General features: G+C 48.3%; 1 protein-coding gene across 1 annotated transcript in view; it reads right to left on the bottom strand.

The window, feature by feature from the left end:
• TRIM28 (tripartite motif containing 28) overlaps nt 1–23,232 on the bottom strand; it is a 159,662-nt gene that overhangs the window by 5,193 nt on the left and 131,237 nt on the right. The gene's annotated exons all lie outside the window — the stretch shown is intronic.

Genomic DNA, 23,232 nt, shown 5'->3' with positions numbered 1-23,232 from the left:
TAAGCATCCTTTAAGTCCAAAGAGCATAGTCAATCATTTTCCTGAATCATGGGAAGAAGGGTGCCAGGAAAAGCATCCTGAACTTTTCTCAGACCAGGAATTTGTTCAGGGCCCTTAGGTCTAGGATGTGATGCATCCCCCCCCCCCCCCCCCCCCGTTTTCTTTTGCAACAAGGAAGTACCTGGAATAGAATCCCAGCCCTTCCTGCCCGGAACGGGCTCGACCGCATTGGCATTGAGAAGGGCAGAGAGTTCCTCTGCAAGTACCTGCTTGGGCTAGGAGCTGAAGGACTGAGCTCCCGGTGGACAATTTGGAGGTGTAGAAGCCAAATTGAGGGTGTATCCTAACCGGACTATTTGAAGAACCCACCGATCGGAGGTTATGAGAGGCCACCTTTGGTGAAAAAATTTTAACCTCCCCCAACCAGTAAGCCATCCGGCACAGATACGATTACTGCGGCTATGCTCATCCGGAGCCAGTCAAAAGCTCGTCCCTTGCTTTTGCTGGGGAGCTACAGAGACCCGTTTAGGCGCACGCTGTTGACGAGAACGAGCGCGCTGGGGCTGAGCAGGCTGTCGGGAAGGTGAAGTGTACCCACGCTTGTTATAAGAATAGGGAGCACTCCTCCTGCCCCTGAAAAACGTCTATCAGTTGAGATAGATGCTGAAGGCGCCCGGTGGGAGAGATTGTCAAGGGCAGTAACGCGCTGGTTGAGCTGTTCTACAACCTGCTCGACTTTCTCGCCAAAAACATTATCCCCCCGGCAAGGGACATCCCCCAGCCACTGCTGAGTCCTACTCTCCAGGTCAGAGGCACGCAGCCATGAGAGTCTGCACATCACTATACCCTGAGCAATGGCCATGGATACAGCATCAAGTGTCATAAGCACCCCTGGACAGGAATTTATGACACGCCTTCAAGCTGCCTGACCACCTCCTGAAAAGGCCTGGCCTGCTCTGCAGGGAGCTGATCCATCAGGTCCCGCCAGTTGCTTCACATTATTCCGCATATGGATGCTCGTGTAGAGCTGGTAAGACTGGATCTTGGACACGAGAATAGAGGACTGGTAGGCCTTCCTCCCAAAGGAGTCGAGAGTTCTAGATTCCCGCCGAGGCAAAATCTCGAACTGCCAGCTCTCTTTAGGGCAGAGTCCACAACCATAGAGTCATGAGGTAACTGGGTCCTCATCAACTCAGACTCTCCATGGACCCTATACTGGGACTCAACCTTCTTAGGGATGGTGGGATTAGATAAAGGTTTCGTCCAATTCCTAAGCAAAGTCTCCTTGAGAACCTTATGCAAAGGGGCTGTGGACGACTCTTTAGGTGGAGAAGGATAGTCAAGGACCTCGAGCATCTCAGTTCTGGGCTCATCCTCAGTAATCACCGGGAAGGGAATGCCAACAGACATTTCCTGGACAAAGGAGGAAAAAGAAAGACTCTCCGGCGGAGAAAGCTTTCTTTCAGGAGAGGGAGTGGGGTCAGAAGGAAGACAAGACTCCTCAGAAGAGAAATATCTGGGATCTTCTTCCTCCCCCCACGAGGCCTCCTCAGTGTCGGACAAAAACTCTCGAACAGCAGTCCGAAACCGGGCCCGTCTTATAAGTACATAAGCACTGCCAGGCTGGGAAAAGACCAAAGGTCCATCAAGCCCAGCACTCCGTCTCCGACAGCGGCCAATCCAGGCCCCAAGAACCTCGCAAAACCCCAAAATTTAATAACGATCAATGGACTTTTCCTTCAGGAATCTGTCCAGACCCCCTTTAAACTCAGCAAGGCCAGCTGCCGTCACTACCTTCTCCGGCAATGAATTCCAGAGTCTAACCACGTGCTGAGTAAAGAAAAACTTTCCCCAATTTGTTTTAAACCTACCACATTCTAATTTCATTTTGTGCCCCCTGGTTCTATTATTGTTAGAAAGTGTAAACAAACGCTTCACATCTGTCCGCTCTACCCCACTCATTATTTTGTAGACCTCTATCATATCACCCCTCAGCCGCCTTTTCTCCAGGCTAAAGAGTCCTAGCCTTCTTAACCTCTCATAAGGTAGTCGTCCCATCCCTTTTATCATTTTCGTTGCCCTTCTCTGCACCTTCTCCAATTCCTTTATATCTTTTTTGAGATGAGGCGACCAGAACTGAACACAATACTCCAGGTGCGGTCGCACCATGGTGCGATATAACGGCATTATAACATCCTCATTTTTGTTTTCCATCCCTTTTCTAATAATACTCAACATTCTGTTCGCCTTCTTAGCCGCCGCAGCACATTGAACGGAAGATTTCAACGTCCTATCCACGATGACTCCCAGATCCCTTTCTCGGTCCGTAACTCCTAAAGCGGAACCTTGCATGACATAGCCGTAATTCAGGTTCCTCCTTCCCACGTGCATCACTTTGCACTTGTCAACGCTGAACTTCATCTGCCATTTGGAAGCCCAATCCCCCAGTCTCACAAGGTCCTCTTATAATCTTTCACACTCCTCTCGCAACGAGACGACCCTGGATAACTTTGTGTCATCTGCAAATTTAATTACCTCACTAGTTACTCCCATCTCAAGGTCATTTATAAATTTGTTAAAAAGCAGCGGTCCCAGCACAGACCCCTGAGGGACCCCACTAACTACCCTTCTCCATCGAGAATAATGACCATTCAAACCCTACTCTCTGCTTCCTATCTTTTAACCAGCTCTTAATCCATAATAATACACTGCCTCCGATCCCATGACTCTCCAGTTTCCTTTGGAGTCTTTCATGAGGCACTTTGTCAAACGCCTTCTGAAAATCTACTATCCACATGTTTGTTCACCCCCTCGAAAAAATGCAGTAGATTTGTGAGGCAAGACTTCCCTTCACTAAATCCGTGCTGACTTTGTCTCAGTAGCCCATGCTTTTGTATGTGCTCTGTAATTTTATTCTTAATAATAGCCTCCTGGACTCCAAAGAACGATGTCCTCAATGGCGTCGTCGAGAAGTCGACTCCTTAACCGACTGCAGTGAAGCTTCCTCCAACGTCGTCAATGGGGAGTCGACCCAGGTGGCCGCCGAGACCGGCGCCGCAAGCGGTACCACTGTCGGGGACCTCACCACAGACAAGGAGCCAGCCGGCGCCTCTGCCAACGGTACCGAGGGCGCAAACACTGTCGGTACCAGAACAGACTGGCGCATCAATCCCTCCTGAAGACCTGGAAGGACGGTTCGGAGGCGCTCGTCTAGAGTCTCTACCAGGAAAGGCAAGGAAGCCGGTGCAAGAGTCGAAGGCAGAACCTGCATTGGACAAGAAGGCGGTACTGGGCTGTCCATTGACTGATGCGACACCTCCTGTATGGAGGGGGAGCAGTCCTCCTGGTGTCGACGCCCTGGAGCTCCCGGTACCATGACGAGGAGACTGGTGCCGATGCTTCTTGGCCTTCGCCCTTGGCACGGCATCGGTACCCCTTGGTACCGACGAGGACGTTGAATCCAAACGCCTCCTCGGGGTCGGGTCCGAAGGTCGGTCCCGATGGGCCTGCTAAGCAGGAGCCTTCGAGACAGGTGGAGACCGACTCGACGGCTCACTACTCCCAGCGTGCAGAGGTCTGCGGACAGCCATTACCTGCACTCCTGAGGTCGATGCTTGCTCTGGTGCCAACATCGACACCGCCGAACTCAGTACCTTGGTCGACGTCGAAGTTCCGGGCGAAGCTCCGAACAGACGGTCCCCACTGAGCTTGTCTCGCCGCTTGTGTTCTCTTTTTCAAACCGAGACACAGTTTATAGGCGGCGGGGCGATGTTCAGCCCCAACGCACTGAAGACACAATACGTGTGTATCAGAACCCGAGATCGCCCGGTTGCATCGACCGCACTTCTTGAAGCTGCGGGGAATCTTCGATGTCATCGATGGAAAAATAGCGGCGCCGAGATAAAAAACCTCAATGGTGCCAAAAAAGAAGGGCACAAAAAGGGAGAAAGCGCGAACGGCAGCCTAAGACGGCCGTGAAAAGAAACAGGCGCCAAACTCTAGAAGCCTAAGGATTTTCTTTTTTTTTTTTTTTTAAGAAAGAAAACAGCTCCAAAGAGCTAGAGAATGACAATAGAAGTAGAAAAAACCTTACAAAAACGCAAAAAAAGCCGAAGGCTCCTCAGGACGTGGTGAGAGGGAACAAACACAGTCTCTCTCCACCACGGACAAAAAGGAACTGATGTCCCCGCGAGTTGAGCAGGAAGATGGCCGCGCATGCGCGGTGTGTGCGCGTGACCGAAGGCTCTAGCAAGCTTTGCTGCTAGGAAGATTTCCGGACCTCAGGGCTGCCGTGGGCGTCACCCATCAGCGAGAACAAGCAGCCTGCTTGTCCTCAGAGAAAAGTATATATCAAGAATAGACCCTTCACCCCCCCCCCCTCAAAAAAAAAATCCCTCAAGGCAACAGCCATAACAGAACTGCAAAGATGAGATCACAAGGTTAGATTCCTGAACCTTCTAGAGTCTAGGCACCACATCCAATACCAAATGTTGCATAATGCATATGCTCAGCAAAAATGAAAAATCACAGAAAAATACCAATATGATGGGCGAGTTCGGGAATAGTCTGGAGAAATTCAGGGAAAGTAAATTAGCAGGTGACCTAATTTCTCCTTCCTCAATCTCTCCAAACCACTACTGAGTGGTAAGTACAAAAGCAGTACTAAACAAGGGCAGGACACCCTTAATCCCAGAGTGAACAATGAAGCTCCAAAAGCTAACTCCTGACTCGCCTGCAAATCCAAATGTTACTATTTCTCAAAGGAATGAATTGTCAACCATGTTGCAGCTCTGTAACTATCTTGGGAAAAATCAAGGAAGCAATTTCTGCCCAAGAAGAGAACCGAGCCCTAGTGGAAAGTGCCTTTGAAATGAATCTGGGCCGCTCTGTCTAGGAAAAACCAGCAGCGCAATTGGCTGGTTAAGGTGAAAAGATACCACATCTTTGGCAGAAAGGAAGGTACTGGATGCAGGACCACCTTCTCCCAGGAAATGGGAAGAAATGGCTCCTGACAGAAGACAGTTTGCAACTCAAAATACATTGAGTCAAAATAAACACCAAAAGAGCCACATTCAGAAGAGGTCCTAAGCATTGCCAACCGTATCACTTAAAAAGCTCTAACCAAGGCTCATAACACTAGGTTGAGATCACTGAGGAAAATGGTTAACTTCTTTGAACAGATGGAAGGCCAACTGCTTGCTCTGAACTTGGCCCTGAAAGGAGGTTAACGCTGCCAGCTGCACTTTCAGGGAGGACATGGATAGCCCTTATCCATGCCATCTTGAAGAAAATCTAGAACGTTCCTGAGAAGAGGTGCATAGTCAACACCCTTGTCACACCAAGATTTGCCAAATCCTAACATTAAGACAAGGAGGTGGCCCACTTCCTGGAACTCAGCAAAGTTCCAATTACTCCAGCCAAATAACCTGGTCTTCAACTGCACCCTTTCAAAAGCCATGCTGTAAGTGAGAACTGTGCCATGTTGAGAATGGGACCCTGAGAAAGCACAGCATCCAATAGGGAAAACCACATGGTTCCCTGAACCTCAGCTGAATCAGTCCCCTGTATCATGGAAGCCTTGGCCAATCTGGAGCCACAGAAACATCTACTGTTGGTGACCCCTGATCCTTTGAATCACATAGCCTATCAATGGTCAACATACATTATATTTTATTTTTACATTTATAGCTTGCTGGGCCAGAGTTGGGACAACTCATCTATTCCCCTAGCCAACAGCTCCTTCTTGCAACTGAAAACATGGGAAACCTATGCATTCGACATAGAGGCCATCAGATCCATCACTGTAAGGCCCCAACAAATGGTTGCCTGAAAGGTGACACCCAAAAGATCCAGAAGTTTCTGCTTTGTGGCCTGCATCTATATTGGGTGTTCCTGCCGAATACACAGCTGAGAGGATGACTAAATCCTACTTCACCCAGGCCATGAGCTTGCTTGTTTCCTGTGCCATTGGTGTGCCCCCCCCCCTTCAAACAGTTGACATAAGTTACCATCGCAACATTCGACAAGAGTCTGACTGCTCTGTGAACAGCCAGAGAACGGAAGGCTAGAGCTTTAAGTGATTCCTGTCCAGCCACCAATCCAGACTGCACCATGCCCAGGGAGTTGAGCAAATGTCTGCAGTGAAGACTGACAGAGGGGACCAAATTGCTAACAAGGCTCCTTGCAGAAGACCCCATGTGGACTCTTGCCCAAGGGGCCACCTTGAAGGTTGCTGCTAAAGAACCCAGCACCTTACATCTCCTCCCATCCTGTCAGTCTGTGCAAGTTGCAGAGGGCTCATATTTGTGACAGCAGCCTCTATATCCTGCCCTGGGAGACAAACACCTTCCCTTCTCGAGTATCAGACTAGACCCCAAGAAACTCCCAGGACTTCTTAGTAAAATTCACTATGCAATCCAGATACTGCAGCATTTGAACCACTTTATCTGTTGGCCTTCCTGCTGTCTTCAAATGACCTTGCTCAAATTAACCAATTGTCTAGGTTATGGTGGACAAATATTTCCTCTTACCAAAAATATGCTGCCACAACCACCATCACTTTGGAGGAAGTTCTTGGCGCATGGATAGACTAAAGGGAAGGGCTTTGAATCAGTGGCAATCCAGAACCACAAGAATCTGATGATTCAGGTGAATGAAAGTGTGCAAATACATCTCCAAGAGATCCAGAGATGTGAAAAACTTCACCTGTCGAACAGCTATAACAATGGACCTCAACCTTTCCATTTGGAAGGAAGACGCTCTCCATGCCTTGACTCCCTTTAGGTTTAGAATTGGTCAAAAGCAGACTTCCTTCCTGGGCTCTAAAAAGTAGATGGAATATCTGCCAGAACTTCTCCTTCCAAAGGAAAGAAACTACTGCTTCTAACACTAGAAGTCTGTCCAAGGTCTGACGAATGGCCGTTTCTAAGATTTGCAAGGCAACTCCAGAAAAGCATTTGGAAGGGGGCAACAAAACTCCAGGTAATAGCTAAGTCAAATGTCCAGAACCCAAGGCCAGAAGCCATCAGGGCTCACCTCCAATGAAAACATTAATCACAATCCAACAGCCTGAGGATGTTTTCACTGCCATTCTTGTGCTTGAAGCCTCAGTAATGAAAGCTACCCAGGGCTCTGCGTCGCCTGGTATCTGCGTCCTTCATCTGAGGAACTGTAGCAGCTGCTTGGGGAGCAGCTTTCAACTTCTTCTGCAGCCTGCTTCTTCGCATCGGACTGCTAGATCGGTCTCATCTCATCCTGTTGCCACTGTCAAATCTACTGTATTCTCTACAGGCAGCGAAGGAGGGTTCAGCCTACACCTCGGCCTCCAAATATTATCTGAAGTCCTTCCTACCATCATATTTATGGCCCATTTTGGACTTTCTCACCTTTCCTTTTTGTTTCTATTTATCTAATCAATTTCTGTTTTCCCTTCCCTTCTCCCTCTGATTCTTCTGCCCTCTTAATTCATTGTACTTGTTTTCACAGTTCATTGTAAGCCGCTTTGAGGCTGCTTTAAGTGGTATAAAGCGGGGTATAAATGTTTTGAAATAAATAAATTACTGGAAAGGTCTACATACATTCACTGGGAGGCTCGGGAACTCTATTCCAGAATCTACCTTGCTGGGACCCAACACAGCATCTCCTAGTGCCCCTAAAATCACTCCCAAGCCATTGTCCTGGAGTTCAAGCTGGACTTTTTGGAAGTTTGGGAACTTTGACGATGAAAGATTTTGAAGAGTCTAATCTTCCCCAAAACACAACCTATCCTAAAAAAAAAAAAAAAAAGTAGCTAACCTAGATGCACTCAAAGCAACATCAGCAAACCAGTTGTGAAGCAGCATTTTCTATGGCTCCAGAACTGTTAAGGATAGATTCTTAGCCAAAGCACACCCCAAATCATGTGTCCCACCAGAAAGACCCTGGTAATTAACATCCAATATCATCTCCTGGTTTTCTTGCTAAACAGCTTGAGAAAGTTGTGTTATTCCAGCTTCAGTAGTTTTTGGATACACAGTGTATTCGATGTTTCTCAGTCTGGCTTTTGGCTAAAATGTTCATTGAGACGCTTCTGATTTGTGTTAAGATTCTATTCAGACTGGTTTTTGACAGAGAAATTCTGCTACATTTGATACTGTACACCATGGAATCCTTTTGAATTGCTTAAGACTTGGGCATCAGTGGATCTCTGGTTTGAGTCTTTTCTCTCCAAGACAGTTTCAGGTTCATCGGGGTTCTAGGGGTTCAGATGTACCCCAAGGCTCAGTGTTATCAGGTATATTGTTCAATATCGGCTTCATGCAAACAATATTCAATTTTTCTTCTCTCTGATACTGTTGAGAAAAGCATTCAATTTTTAAACTACTTGTTTGCAGTCTGTGAGGGCTTGGATGGATGCTAATCATTTTGTTTCTAAATTGTCTGGTAAGGCTTTCCCCTTCTTTGGCTCCAGAAACTTTTGTATTCAGTTCTTTGAAGATTCCCATTGTGCGGAGCTTAAGTATCTTGGGGATTCCAATTTGTCATTTTCAACTCTCATATGTGCGCATGCATCTGTTCAGAAAGTTTTTTTTTTTTTTTTCCAAAATATGTCCAAATAGGCAGCTGAAGCAGTTGTTGCCCACTGTCTGTACTACGGTGTGTAATCACTCCCTTGTTGATTACTGTAACACATTGTATTTTGAGTTACTTCTAGGTAAGATCCGTCCTTTGTATATTGCTCAAAATGAGGCTACTCATTTGCTTTCAGATGCCTCTCACTTGGCTCATATTACACCAATATTTAAGGAGTTGCACTGGTTACCCATCCAGTGGAGAATCAGGTTTAAAACCTTGTTGCTAATTTTTAAGGCTTTAAACAACAACGTGCCAGTTTCTGTGGCTAGTTCTTGACTCCACTTCTTCGGCTCTGTAAACATTTGAAGGCTTTCCTTTTTGCCCAAGCTTTTATGATGGTTTAAAGCTGGGTGTTTAAGCTCCTTATTGTTTCAGTGACAGATTTGTTTTAGTCAAGAATCTTTTATTTTATGTGTGTATATGTCTTTTCAAAATTATTTTATGTACGTTATGCTGTGATCTGCCGAGTTGTAGGATCATGCAGAATAGACTTAAAACTGTGCCCAACTCCAAACATCACATCGTCTGAAACCTGCTGCTCACAGCCCTCTCCCAGAGCATCCGGTAGCTATTCTGCCCAGTGAAAACAGGTCTGGGCAACACAGCCTCTGTTAAGACAAAGGCAAAAATTTCAAAGGATCTCTTCAAGAGGGCCACCATGCACTGATCTGGGGATCTTTCAGGAAGGCTCCTTCCACTGGACTCGCCAACTTAGTGACTGCTGTAGACAAACGTTACCGCTTGGCCCAAGGGCCCCTCTGATTTCTGTGCTCCAAGAAGCCCCAAAGATGCAGGCACGGGCGATTTCTGCTTTAAGTAGAAAACCTGATGTGAAAGCAGTATAAACTCCAGGGTGGCTACTTCTCAGTTTTCTTCAGGCATGCCTAAAGAGCACAGGCAGCTCATCTGACCACAGAATAAACGAGCAAAGACCATTAATTGAAGACACGAGGCATTGCACTGAACATTCAGGACAGCAGCACGCTTTCCCTGAAATAGCTGCCATTAGAAGTGCTATGGTGTAGTGGTGCCCAAAGTAAGGAGCTCCCACCTGCCCCCGGAAGCACAGGCAGCTTTAAAAATAGCTTTGAGTGGTTGCTCCATTCTACATCCGAGAGGCACATGAACCTCTCCTGGTCCTAAAAAGGGGAAGGGGAGGGACCCCCAAGTCAGAGTGTGCATCACTGATATTTTAGTTCTAGTTATTATTCAATTACAAACATTCCATGTTCATTACTGTATTCTAGTTGACAATGGTGAAATTAGGCCTTACCTGCTAATTTTCTTTTCTCTAGATCCTCCAGACCGTTCAAGACGCTTGGGTTATGCACTCCTACCAGCAGAGGGAGACTGAGAACACAAACTTCTTATACAAGTAGCCTGTGCAGACCTTCTACTAACCAGTAAAACAGTAACAAAGCAGAGGAACAAAACACCTCCACGTAAACAAAACCACTGAATCCACACTCAGATCTTCTCCCCTTAAGAGGGGGGAATTCAACTGCAGATGGGCACAAACGGTACCACAAACTGCCCTTAGTAAAACTCCAGGACCCAAATCACAGGAGCTACTAGAAGTATCAGCAACTGAAGTCTAAAGAAATTATCGTACTGAACTGTCCGATACACTGGGTGGGCTCTTGAACGGTCTGGAGGATCTACAGGAAAGAAAATTAGCAGGTAAGGCCTAATTTCACTTTCCTCAGTAATCCTCCAGACCATTCAAGACGCTTGAGACGTACCAAAGCAGTAAACCCATCTAAGGGTGGGACTTGCGAAGCCCAGAGGACAGGACTGCAGCTCCAAAACTGGCATCCTCCCTTGCCTGTACATCCACTCTGTAATGTTTGACAAAAGAATGCAGGGAGGACCACACCGCCGCTCTACAAATGTCCACCGGTGGAACAAAACTACTCTCTGCCCAAGAAGCCGCCATCCCCCTACTGGAATGTGCCTTGAGCCCCACCGGCACCGTACGGTCATGCAACATGTAAGAGATGGCATCCTTCAACCACCGAGCTATAGATGCGTTAGAAGCAGCCGCTCCCGAGGAGGAAGTGACGTCACGTGACTAGATGGCTGCCTAAGAATTTAGCTCCTGCACTTCCCTACCCCACTGAGCCAGTATCTGTGGTCATCCATTGTCAATTTGATGATTTACCGACGGGACGCGGTTGGTGTTCGTATTAGCCCACAATGAGCAAGCTGTCAGCATCCCAGCAACATGAGGGAGAGCGCCATTCCACTCAGCAGTTGGCAAAGGGCCTGTCACGCCACGCGTCTCCGGAACAGAGACGATCATCAGACTGGGACATGGCATCCTCCCACGCAGATCTGCGATGTTTGGCTCTTAAAAAAGAAAAGAACCCCCAAGGACCTGGTCAAATGTCTGGAGGCGATAAGAGAGGAAATCAAGGCCTCCAAAGTGGAGATCCTGGAGCACGTGGACGCCATTAGCCTTGATCTGCGTGAGCTGGGGGGGCCGTGTGGAGGTGCTGGAAGAGTGCTCCGAGGAGCAGGCTGAAGCACATGCAGCGATGGAAACCCGTATATCCCAACTGTCTGAGCAAGCCGAGGATTTACAATACAAGCTGGACGACCTCGAAAACCACGGTCGGAGGCACAACCTACGATTTCGGGGGGGGGGGGGGGGGGGGGGGGGTTGCCGGAACATGGAGGTGGAGAGGACATACTCACTATAGTGCGGATTCTGTGTGAACAAATCCTGGTCGAAAAATGCACCACCGGCGACCTGGAGATAGACAGGGCACATCGAGCCTTAGGTAAAACTATGGCAAATAGACCGTGAGATATAATAGTGTGCTTTGCATCATACGTATTCAAGGAGCGAGTCTGGCAGCGGGCCCGTCAGTTGACAATGCTGGAATACAAGGATGCACGGGTGGCTGTTTTTCAAGATCTTTCAGCTTACACGCTAGCGCAGACACGGGCAATGAAACCTGTCCTAGAAATTTTGAACAAGGAAAAGCTTGCTTACCGTTGGAGCTTCCCTTTCGCAGTGTGTTTTGAGTTGCGAGGCAAGCAGCTTCGGTTTCACAAGGTCTCAGAGGCTTGGCAGAGTCTGCATGAAGCAAGACTCACTAACAGCAGTTTTACCAGTGGGACTTGCGCCATCCACAAAAGCCAGGTTTCAGAAATGGCAGCGAGTGGGGCAGAAGGCTCCGAAACAAGGGACCTAAACCGGTTTGTGCACTGAGCGACTTTGTTTGAATGCATAACTTAAGTGCAGTGGGACTGGTAAAAGTGCTTGACAGTTGATCAGTATTCCAGCGGTGATAGCTATTTACTGTAGTGGAGGGGCTGCGGGTGTATGGTATAATGTGCTAAAGATATGATACGGTGGGGGGGTGTGTGGATTGTGTGGGAGAGGGGTAGAGTGGTCTATTAGGTCGGTGGGTTATTTTCTCTGACGTCCATTCGGTGCCTGAGGTACTGTCTGGTGGGAGGAAGGGGAAAGGGAGTGTCTGGTGGGGGGAAGACACGGGGAGTGTAATCAGGGATTGGGATTTGGTAAGGGGGGAGATGGGGGGTAGGGAAGGTGGGCTGCAGATAGGGGGGAGGGTGGTGGATAGTGCTGAAGGGAAGAGGGAATGGGGGACAAATTTGATTCTAAAGCCAGGTTGTATTGCATGCTGGGATGTATGGTTATTGATTACTATTATAGCTATGTGTGCCTTAAATATTGAGTATGTGTGCCTTAAATATTGAGTAATGAGTGCAGAACTCAAGATATTATCTTATAATGTCAAGGGCCTGAACATGCCTCAAAAACATCAGAAGCTCTATCAAGAACTACATCAGTTGAAACCACAAGTGGTTCTTTTACAAGAAACACACCTTAGCCGAAAATATGAAAGACTTCTCTCCTGCTCGGGTTACCCTGGGGTCTACTGTGCCTCTTCTGCGACCTCCAAAAAGAATGGGGTAGCGATCTTGATTCACAGTAAGGTAGGGGTACAGGTAATGCATGTTAGGAAGGACCCGGGAGGGCATTTTATATTTTTGCATGTTCAAATAGACCAGGTTGATTTAACGATAGCGCCTGTATATGCCCCTAATAGCGGGCAGGCAGAATTTTTTGCTAAAGTAAAGAATTCATTAGCAACGTTTGTATAGGGCTCTTTAATAATGGGAGGCAACTTCAACGCAGTCATGAATCCTGGGTTGGATCAAAAGGGAGCGACTAAAACAGAGGGGAAAAAAGAGGCGGTAGCGTTAGACTCCTTGGTTTCCTCCCTGGGAACTCTTGATTTGTGGAGATTGACAAATATGGCGGACAGGGATTACACATTTCACTCACAAGTGCACGACTCTTATTCACGCATTGATTACATATTTGTGGACGTTGCGCTGGTAGAAAGGGGGCCAAAAGCGGGAATAGGCAATGTGACACTTTCTGATCATGCACCTGTATGGGCTACACTGCCAACTATAAGGACAGAATTAAAGGACAAGAGATGGACATTAAACACTAGCCTGCTGCAGGAGAAGGAAATGGAGGAGGGATATAGAGCAATGCTGAAAGAATACCTGGAGTTCAATGTGGACTCGGGGCCGTCGTTAGCCACAGTTTGGGATGCCATGAAGGCGGTCTCCAGGGGCTATTTCTTGCAGCTCGCTAGTAAGCGTTCTAGGGTACGTAAGTTGCAAATAAAGGGCTGTATGGAGAGAATCAGAATGCTGGAGGATCAACATAAAGTGTGCAGATCTCCCCAGACCTGGCACCAGCTATGTGGAGAGAGGTTGGTGTTAGACTATTTACTCGGAACAGCTTAGTTTGGGAACGGAGAAACAGCGGGTGGGTGCCTATGAGTTTGCCAATAAGGCGGGAAGACGTCTTGCATTGAAGTTAAGGAGACAAAAAGTTGAACGTACAGTTAACACAGGTGCGTGACAGTCAGGGTTCAGTGTTATGTACTTCAGCTCTTATTCGTAAACGCTTTAGGGAATTCTATCTCTCTATGCTCAGGAGATTGACCCCTCTGTGGAAGCCACTGACACTTACCTGGCAGACAGTGAATTTTCTACTTTGGCCCCTCAACATCGGGCAATGTTAGATAAACCAGTTACGCCCCTAGAAGTGCAAGAAGCTATACGCAGTTTGCCATCGTGTAAGTCACCTGGGCTGGATGGGCTTCCTAATGAATTCTACAAAAAATTTGCATCAGAGTTGGCGCCACTCTTAGCTGACTTGTTTAATCAGGTGGGAGAGGGAGGGAGTTTGCCTTCAGTCCATGATGGAGGCATGGATAGCGGTGCTGCCCAAGCCAGATAAAGACCCAAAGGAGTGCAGTTCATATAGGCCTATTTCGGTTTTGAATGCAGACGTTAAAATACTGGCGAAAGTATTAGCAAATAGGCTGGCACCATTGCTCCCGACACTTATACACCCTGACCAGGTTGGTTTTGTGTCGTACCGTAAGGCCATGGACAACATCAGGCGTACATTAGACCTAGAGTTCCTAGTGAAGAACCACCAAAGGCCTTTGTGTCTCCTTGGTTTGGACGCAGAAAAAGCCTTTGATAGGGTCCATTGGTCCTTCATGTACAGGGTCCTGGAAGTCATGGGGTTTGGGGTTCAACTCAGGAACTGGATTCAGGTATTCTAGGAATCACCTAGAGCCTATGTCAGAGTTAATGGAAGAAACTCAGAGCTTTACGCTGCATAGGGGAACGAAGCAGGGGTGCCCGTTATCCCCTTTACTGTTTGCGATGGTCATGGAGCCATTTGGGTCTAGAATACGGGTGGATCCGGGAGTTTTGGGGGCGCGAGTAGCAGATAGAATACATAAATTGGCTCTTTTCGCAGATGACATTTTGTTATATGTTACTCGCCCTGTGTCTACTTTCCCGAACCTCATACGCCTTATAGATGAGTACTCCACCGTTTCTGGGTTTAAAGTAAATATGGCCAAGTTAGACACCCTGAATATCACACTTCCGGCGGATACAGTTGAGTCTCTTAAGACGTCCTTTTCTTTTAGATGGGCTAACAAAAAAATTAAATACCTGGGGGGTGAATATAACTTCAAATCTCAATGAACTGTTCGCAGTCAACTACACGGGACTGATTGGTCATATTAAGGCAGATTTAGAGAGGTGGGGAGATCAAGAGGTCTCTTGGTTTGGTAGGATAGCTATCATTAAGATGAATGTGTTGCCCCGATTGCTATATTTATTTCAAGCGTTACCTGTAATGATGCCCAGGCGAGTTCTTGCATCACTTCAGGATTCTATAATGCGCTTCGTCTGGGCTAGTAAGCGTCCGCGCCTAGCGCGTAAACTTCTTTACCAGGATCGGAGAAGGGAAGGTCTGGGAGTTCCAAACCTCCTATGGTACTATAGGGCGGCACAAGGGAAAGCTGCAATTGAATGGTTCCAGGACTACCCAGATAGACAATGGGTGCACTTGGAACAACATTCCCTAGGGCTGAAGCCGCTGGGGGCACATATATGGCTTCCTAAGTCTTTCAGAGATTTAGGGGAGGGAATGTGTCCGTCCATGAGTGTCACTCTTCACTACTGGGACAGCTTATTTCCAAACGGCCGCTGTACCTTGACAAGCATGACGCCCACAGCATATAATCCTCTTGTTTTTTCCAGGGAATGAAGGAGTGTTCACTAGGTGGTACAAGGAGGGACTGAGAACCTGGGGTCAACTGGTTGAGGAGGATTCTATGCTTACATTTGCAACATTGAAAACTAGGTATTCGGTAAGGGACAGGGATGAATTTGCCTACCATCAATTAACTCACTTCCTTAAAACTGAGGCTGTCTGAACGGTCCTAAAACAGGAAAGGTCATGTTTGGAAAAAATATGTGAAAAAATCACCTCAACTCGGGGTTTAATAAGTAGCTTATATCGAACTCTTAGTGCACAAGTCCCCAGTTATACGTTACACAGGAAGAGTTGGGCGGAGGAGCTTGGCATGACCCTGGGGGGGCCTGAGTGGGACAGAATACAGCGGAAGGCAGCAGGTGTGTCTACTCATGTCTCATTTAAGAAAAATGCAGTAAAAGTATTGTTTAGATGGTATCTTACGTCGGCCCGTCTCCGACGAATATTTCCAGCCTCTTCCGGACTGTGCTGGAGAGGGTGCAGGCAACGAGGGACAATGGGCCATGTGTGGTGGGATGTGGAATTCCCTGGGCTCCTGAGTTTTTTCTTTTTTATGTACCACCCCCAGGATTAAAGAAGTGCCAACAGGTTCTGGTGCAGCATGCAGTGGGGGTAGCAAGGGTGGTTATCGCATCCCACTGGAAGCAAGTGGGGGTCCCTTCTATTGCAAAATGGCATAGCAAGTTGAGATATGTGTGCGAGATGGAGCGGCTGATAGCAGAACGAAAACATCAGATGAATAAATGGCATGCGACCTGGTCAACTTTTTCATGACCTTACGCCTGGGTGTGCGCAGTATGAAATAAAGAGGGAGTGGGCTGATTTGGGGGGGGGGGGGGGGGGGGGGGGGGGGATATATAGCAATATAAAAGACTTAAAATCCTTAAAAGTTTTTTGAAGTTAACATAGAGATGTTCTAGCTGTGACAAGGGAGATGTGCTGGCATTTTATAGACAATGTTTCATTCTCGACACTGTGTTTTATATTTGGTGTTATTGAAGCAATTATGTTTTGTTCAATTGTTTAATAAAGGACCATGCAAAAAAAAAAAAAAAAAAAAAAGCAGCCGCTCCCTTCTTGGGCCCCCCCATGAAGGACAAATAACCTGTCCGAAGACCTGAATTCCTCTGACCTGCGCAAGTAAACCTTCAACACTCTGCACACATCCAATTTCGCCAAACGACGCTGAGAAGCGTCCCCCGTCCGGTCCCCCAAGACCGGCAACGAAATCACCTGATCAACACGAAAGGAGGATACCACCTTAGGCAAAAACGAAGGGACTGAACGCAGCAAAACCTTTTCCTTAGAAAACCACAGAAATGGAGGCCTACATGAAAGAGCCTGAAGTTCCGAAATCCGGCGAGACAAAAAGACCACCTTCATAGTAAAGTCTTTTATCGAACAAGACTTCAAGGGCTCAAAAGGAAACCCGCCAAAGAGTCAAGAACGATATTAAGATCGCACTGTGGAACTACCGGCCGCTGAGGAGGACGAAGCAACTTCACCCCCCTCAAAAAACGGACCACATCCGGGGAAGACGCAACCGACCTGCCCTGCACCTTACCCCGAAAACACGCCAAAGCAGCCAGCTGCACCTTCAAAGATGACAATGAAAGGCCCTTCTCAAAACCATCCTACAAGAAATCTAAAATGCACAACACAGAAGATGCCAAGCTGCCGAAGGGACACACGCCCGGTTCCCACACCAATCTTCAAATATGCGCCACACACGCACATAGGCCAAAGACGTCGAATGTTTGCGAGACTGCAGCATCGTCTGAATCACCTGAGGGGAAAACCCTTTCCTTCTCAACCGTTCCCTCTCAAGGGCCACACCGTAAGAGAGAACCGATCCGGATCCGGCATGACAATTGGACCCTGACACAACAGCACCAAGCCCCCAGCCGCAGAGGCTCGCCTTCTAACAAACGCATCAGATCCCCAAACTGCGGCCGACATGGCCAATTCGGAGCCACCAACACCACCTGACCCGCATGACATTCAATCCTCTGTAGGACTCGACCTATCAAGGGCCACGGGGGAAACACGTACAGCAACACCCGCTGAGGCCATGGATCCAGATGCTGACTGAAATACTGAGGAACCTGAGCAATCTGTGCCGACGCCATGAGATCCACTACTGGCATCCCCCACTTTAGATCTGGTCGAACACTGACCGATGCAGAGACCATTCTCCGGGGTCCAACATGTGTCTTAGAAAATCCGCGTTCACGTTGTCCACCCCGGCCACGTGCGCCGCTGAAATCTGCACTAGATGCCTTTCCGCCCAACTCATGAGCACAGCCGTCTCGATTGCCAACTGCGGACTTTTTGTACCGCCCTGCCGGTTGACATACGCTATCGCTGTCGTGTTGTCGGACATGACTCTTACCGCCTTTCCGACCACACTTGAGCGAAACGCCAACAGAGCTAGCCGAATCGCCCTTGTCTCCAACCGGTTGATAGACCACTGAGCTTCCTCCGTCGACCACCACCCCTGCGCGGACTGACTGAGACACTGAGCTCCCCAGCCCAGCAGACTGGCATCCATTACCAGAATCACCCACTGAGGAGGTTCCAACGGCATGCCCTTTTTCAGATCGGCTGAGCACAACCACCACTGGAGACTGCGTCGAGAAGCCCCCCTCAATGGCAACAGCAACTCCAAACTGTGTACCTGAGGAGACCACCTGGACAACAGAGCCGCCTGAAGCTGACACATATGCGCCCTGGCCCATGGTACTACCTCTATTGTCGCTGCCATGAGGCCCAGAACCCGAAGGTACACTCGAACCGTCAGACTCTGAACGGACAATAACAGCCGGACCTACTACTAAACATTTATAAAGCGCTGTACAGGGTTACGCAGCGCTGTACAATTTAACATAGAGGACAGTCCCTGCTCGAAGGAGCTTACAATCTAAAGGACAAAAAAGTGCAGTCAATCAAATTGGGACAGTCTAGATTTCCTGAATAGATGAATAATGGTTAGGTGCCGAAAGCAACATTGAAGAGGTGGGCTTTGAGCAAGGATTTGAAGATGGGCAGGGAGGGGGCCTGGCATATGGGCTCAGGGAGGTTATTCCTAGCATAGGGTGAGGCGAGGCAGAAAGGGTGGAGCCTGGAGTTGGCAGAGGTGGATAAGGGTACTGAGAGGAGGGATTTGTCCTGTGAGCTGAGGTTACGGGTAGGAGCGTAAGGGGAGATGAGGGAAGAGAGGTAATGAGGGGCTGCAGATTCAGTGCATTTGTAGGTTAATAGGAGAAGCTTGAATTGTATGCGGTACCTGATCGGAAGCCAGTGAAGTGACTTGAGGAAAGGGGTGATATGAGCATATCGGTCTAGGCGGAAGATAAGACGCGCAGCAGAGTTCTGAACGGATTGAAGGGGGGATAGATGGTTAAGTGGGAGGCCAGTGAGGAGTAGGTTGCAGTAGTCAAGGTGAGAGGTAATGAGAGAGTGGATGAGAGTACAGGTGGTGTGCTCAGAGAGGAAAGGGCGAATTTTGCTTATGTTATAGAGAAAGAAGCGACAGGTCTTGGCTATCTGCTGGATATGCGCAGAGAAGGAGAGGGAGGAGTCGAAGATGACTCCGAGGTTGCGGGCAGATGAGACGGGGAGGATGAGTGTGTTATCGACCTGCTGCTGAAGAGAGGCGATCCGAGAATCCGGCAGAAAAACACAACCCACTGCCGTGTCGAACTGCACTCCCAAGTACTCCAGATTCTGCGATGGGATCAACTGACTTGACTACACTCACTACCCATCCGAGCGATTCCAGAAACGCGACCACCTGAGCCGTCGCCGCCACACTATGAGCCCGAGACTTCGCCCGGATCAACCAGTCGTCCAGATACAGATGCACCAGAACTCCCTCCCTCCACAAAGCGGCTGCTACAACCACCATTATCTTGGAGAAGGTGCGTGGAGCCGTTGCCAGACCAAAAGGCAGAGCACAGAACTGAAAGTGCCTCCCTAAAACAGCAAAACGAAGGAAACACTGATGGGCCTCTTGAATCAGCACGTGCAGATACGCTTCCGTGAGATCCAGTGACGTGAGAAATTCTCCCTAACGAACAGCCACTATGACCGAGAGCAGAGTCTCCATGCGGAAGGATGGCACCTTGAGCGCCCCATTGACCCTCTTGAGATCTAAAATGAGTCGAAACTGGCCCTCCTTCTTCGGCACCACAAAGTAAATGGAACAACAACCCATTCCCAGCTCCTGCCGAGGAACGGGTACCACAGCTCCAAACTGGATTAAGCAACCCAGAGTCTCTTGAATAGCCTTTAACTTGACTCGAGAGTGACAAGGAGAGGGAAGAAACAGATCCGGCAGCGGGTGCTCGAACTCGAGCACATAACCATCGCGAACGACCTCCAGCACCCACTGATCTGAAGTAATTTGGGTCCACCCCTGATAAAACAGACGAAGTCGCACCCCGACCTTCACCAGAGGCTGGACCCGCACACCTTCATAAGGAGGACTTATTACCATTTCCGGCACCTCCTGAGCAGTCCCGACCTCCTCGACGACCCCCTCGAAAGGACTGCATCCGCTGGAAAAAACAGCTTTTAGAAGGAGACACAAATCTGCCCGGCCTGTACCGCCTCGCGTCCTTAAACCGACCTCTAGCCGAACCACCTCGACTAGCCGCCTTAGGCTGTAACTCCGGCAACCGTGAGACCTTGGTATCCCCAACACCACTCATCAGTTTATCCAAATCCTCTCCAAACAACATAGAACCTTTGAAAGGTAAAGAACACAACTTTGCTTTAGAGGCCGCATCTGCCACCCAGCCCCTAAGCCAAAGAGCCCTGCCAACTGTCACCGCCAGAGCCATATTCTTAGCCGAAGCTCTTAGCAAATCATAAAGGGTGTCTGCCAAAACAGACCCCATCTCCAATTTGGCCAGGTCTTATCTAATGCAGGCTCATCCAAGAGCTTCTCCGACCAACGGAAACACGCTCTGGCTACCAAGCCCCCACACACAGAGGCTTGCAAGGCCAAAGCCGAGAAATCAAAGCTGCACTTCAGAAAGGACTCTAGCTTCCTATCCTGAGGATCCTGTAAGGCTGTACTGCCATCCACCGGAATGGCCGTAGTAACCGCCGTAACCACCGCAGGTGGTTTCAGCAGTGCCAAATCTTCCGGAGGCAAAGGATACAGCCGCGCCATAGCCCTAAACACCTTACAAGCAGCCTCCGGCACAGACCATTCCTGTAAAACCATGTCCCTAATGTCTGAATTTATGGTAAAGGAACGGGAGGCTCTCCGAATCCCCTTAACCAAGGGATCTACCTGGGGTCCCTCCGCAGCGGGAGTGGCCGCTGGAGCAAACTTCAAAGTACAGATCACCTGATCAATGAGCTCTAAACTCCTCCTTATGAAAAATGTGAACCACTGAAGAATCTTCCCCAGGCCATAGCCCATCCTGATCCTGAGACACATCTAAGAGATCCTCCTCTCCTGGGTCACTCCAAACGTCCAACCTAGGCAGAGAAAGTATCTCCATAGGCTCCGAAATATCCAACTGTGGGCGCTTAACTCCCACTGAGCTAGCAGCCTCCGAGGAACAAACAGTCTGAGAGGGGCCAGCTCTCCAGGCATTATACAGAGACCAAACAAACTCAGGGGAGAAGCCAGACCCCCCCCCCCCCCGACGTTGCTCAAGCCCCAACACCACTTCCCGCAGTCTCTGCGACGGACCCCCCTTGCTCCTGAGGCAGCATGTCCATCGAGTGATCCGCGGCTAAACTAAACGCGCTTCCCGCCACACACGGGTCCCCCGGCGCCGGTACGGAATGCGCGGCCAAAAGGGCTGCGCTTCCTGCCAAAAACGGTTCCGTCGAGGCCAACCCAAAACACGAAGCAAAATGGCCGAGTTTCCCTCCAAAACCAGCCCCGCTGTTGCCGGCCCGGAATGTGCGGTCAAATCGCCGCCCAACACCTTCACTGACTCAGGGGAAAGCACAGGGCACAAGAGCGCTGACAACGTAGGTTCTCCACAAAATTTACATTGGCCACCTTTCACTTCAACGCCGCGCTTCGTGCAAAACCGACACCTCGACGGCTTTGACATAATGGCTGCGAACACAATAAAAACAAACAGTTGCTTTGTGCTCTGACAGACTAATAGGCAAAACCACCTAAGGCAAAAACGACCTTGAAGATGTTTTATCTCTGGACTGCCACAAGAATGGCCAAAATAGCCGCCTTTTAAAAACATTTTTTTTAAACCTCGTTGCTGATGCCTAAACGCCTCAAGGGTACAGAACGAGGTCAAGCAGTCCTCCAGAGGAAGAGCACAGGGGGAGGGACCCGGCCACCCGGGTGTGAAACCCCACAGGGAATAAGAAGCCCCTTAGGACTTACACCCTGTAATAGAGATCCAAGTGTGGGTTCGCTAACATTTACAACCCAACCTAGAAACCCCAAACGGCCTACCAGACTGAGTACACTGCACAGGCTGCACACATTTACCGTCTGCTGGGACTGAGAAAATACTGGTTAGTAGAAGGTCTGCACAGGCTACTTGTATAAGAAGTTTTAGTGTTCTCAGTCTCCCTCTGCTGGTAGGAGTGCATAACCCAAGCATCTTGAACGGTCTGGAGGACTGCTGAGGAAACTTTAATATCTGCTTTTAGCTCAAGATGTCTCGACATGTCATAGGTGCTGTTCTAACATGTAGGGCAGTCATTTACAATTCCTTTACCACACTTATTACAAAAACTGTAGCCACTGAACTTTTTTGGAATTAAATCTTACATGTCTTTTTCAGGGTATCAACTACATAACAGTCCCAGTAATACTCTCAAATATCAGTCATGAAGTGTGTTGCTTATATCTTTCAAACTCTTTAAAATACTTTTTTTTGAGGGATTCTCAGAATACATGGCATACTAAGAGCACAATTTACTTCTTTTAGTGCCATAGTAGTCTTTCCTCACAGGTCCCAAGTTAACAAAATTTTTTTGCTAAAAACTTAATTTTTAACTTAAGTAGGAATTGCAAAACATGCTTTCATAATACTTATCTTCAAAGCGCTGCTCAGACCACTAGTCAGCTATGTGTTAGAAAAATCAGACCTGCTGCCAACATGGCCAAGTGTTGCTTCCTTCGCCAGGGTAGCATGTAAGGGATATATAGTTACACTCCTTAGTAAGCCACCAAAATGTCTCCCATGTCTTACACAGGGACCCAACATTCCATCTGTGCAGAGATTGCTGCTCTTCTACAGACCAGATTGATAGAAGTTCCACCCAACAGGTTGGGGATTCTACTCAATTCTTCCTTATCCAAGAAACCTGGGAGGTTTAAGGCCCATCCTAGATCTAGGAAACTTAAGTATCAATAAAGTTCTTGGCCATCATCTTCCTATTACTAGACCAGAACTGATTTGCTGCTCTGGATCTAAAGCAGCGCTTCCCAATCTTTGTGTGTGGACCTGCCATTCCCCCCCACCCAAAAAAAAAAAAAATCCCTCCTTTGGAGGTACAGAATTGATGCATCGATGGAGAGCCCACCTAGGTCTTTATCCCAAAACACAGGTTTTATGATCCCACTTGTGGTCCCTACCCACAGTTTGGGAAACACTGACCTGAAGTATGCCTACATCCATAATCCAATACATCCAAACTATTAGCACTAACATTCACTTTCCTAAGCCAACCCTTCCAGTACAGAACGCTTCCATTCAGCCTTCTTCAGAACCAGAATTCTTTTTACAGAATGTCTGGCAATTGCTGCTGCCTTCCTTTCTGGTTAATTTCTGACCCAATGCTGCACATGATATCTTCCACTGTCATGTGCTTTTAGTGCTTTACATACTCGAGTTCTCAACAGAGAAAAAGGAATCTTGCCACGTCTCTTTAGTCTCCCCAGACCAGTCCAGACACATGGGTTTACAATGGAAACAGCTTATGTAGAGAAAGCTCAATAAAGGAAATCTTCTGGAAACCCTGAACTGAGGGTTCCC

The sequence above is a fragment of the Microcaecilia unicolor genome, chromosome 3, assembly GCF_901765095.1.
Source record: "Microcaecilia unicolor chromosome 3, aMicUni1.1, whole genome shotgun sequence".
Classification (NCBI taxonomy): domain Eukaryota; kingdom Metazoa; phylum Chordata; class Amphibia; order Gymnophiona; family Siphonopidae; genus Microcaecilia; species Microcaecilia unicolor.
This window is presented reverse-complemented; position numbering and strand designations above follow the sequence as displayed.